General features: G+C 32.7%; 1 pseudogene; it reads left to right on the plus strand.

Annotated features, from left to right (window-relative positions):
* LOC106758271 overlaps positions 1-243 on the plus strand; it is a 12,155-nt pseudogene extending 11,912 nt beyond the window's left edge.
* Positions 244-1,537: the final 1,294 nt, after the last annotated feature.

A 1,537-nucleotide genomic window follows, 5' to 3' on the forward strand; every position in this document is an offset into this window, starting at 1 on the left:
TTATAGCTTGTCCATAATCGATTATTCCAATTAAAAATACAAAGTTTAAGATTTTCCTACTACATCCAAACTCTACAAGTTGCTTTTTAAATAAATCAAATGTTCTCTTTAAATAATACTTCTTGCAGCATCATCAAAACAATTCTTCAAGTTTTACCAATGCTCCTTATTGGTAACAGAATGGACGGAGAGGAGTTACCATTGCCAGTTAATTCTGATGCAGTAAAAAAGTTTTATGCATGATGATTCCGTGATAGTGGATGCCATTAATGGATATTGATATTATCTTTAAAGCTTATTGAATTCTGTGTCATTTCACTAAATAAAGTTCACATGATTTCATTCATATTTTGGTTGTTTGCATTCCATCTAAAATATTGCACGTCACGCTGAGCTGTTAAGTAATTAAGGGAAAATGAAAATGAAAATAAGCAAACGCGTGTTGATAAAAGCATCACAGGTATATCCGGTTGGCGAGCTCGGTCCTAGAGGATGTCGAAAAAAAAAACGAAAAAAGAGGTGAAAAAGAAAAGTCACATGTTGAGTTTGTTATTAATAAAGTTGTCAAGGGCATAGTATTTCGAAATGAAAAGAAAAAAAGTTTTGAAAAATACCGTTGGTGAGTCCTTTCCTGATTCAAGGTTTTCGGGGTAACCAGTGTTCTTTTCTTGATAAAGCATCTGCATTCACATTACTTGAACCCTAATTTTTTCGTTTCCCTTAAGACAAAGGATTGCCATACGTATAATATTGGGGCAGTTTTCATCATGTTATATAGCATCAATAATCCGTTAATAAGGGAGATAAAAAAAAAAACAACAAAGGAAACAAAGCAAGGAAAAACGAAGTCGATGTGTCAAACACTACAGAATTTTGTTTCAGGTTTAAAGCCACGAGAAAGTCAGGCAAACAAGATTCAGAGTGACGTGTGGCCATTTTTCGTTATCCAAACGTCAAAAGAAGTTTATCCAATTGCACACCTTTTGAACCAAAATTCATAATTGTTTTTCATTACCCTAGACAAGAATCATTAGCATATCGATGTCAACTTAAAAGGGTACATCATAAGCATCCAAAGTTGAGGAGGAAATCTCTAAAAGAAAGGAAAAAACAGAAGTGAAAAAGAAAGTATCATAAAAGGCCACAACAGGGGCAATGAAAAGAATGATCAAAAGGGAAAGAAAAGAAAAAACAACAATGAAAAAATAAAAGATGCCTGAAGTTCAAATCCTTAAAGACAGTTGATTGGACACTTTGCAAATGATTCTTGTTTAAAACACTTTAACCGTCAAACACTTATTTGGGCCTTCATTATCCTTTTTTTCAAAACCCTTTGACCTTTAGCCACGGTACAAGCCAATAAAAGTCCACGCTGACTGAAGACTGTTTGTCCTAATCTTTCTCACGAATTTAACTTTGAAACAAATGATGTGGTGAACGACACATTCAGTTTTATTTTAAAAAATAAAAATAAAAATAAAAATAATAAATAATAAATAAAAAAAATGGTGAAGTCTCCCTGTCAATTGAAGATCAT

This window comes from Vigna radiata, chromosome 1 (assembly GCF_000741045.1).
Source record: "Vigna radiata var. radiata cultivar VC1973A chromosome 1, Vradiata_ver6, whole genome shotgun sequence".
NCBI classification, from domain to species: Eukaryota; Viridiplantae; Streptophyta; class Magnoliopsida; order Fabales; family Fabaceae; genus Vigna; species Vigna radiata.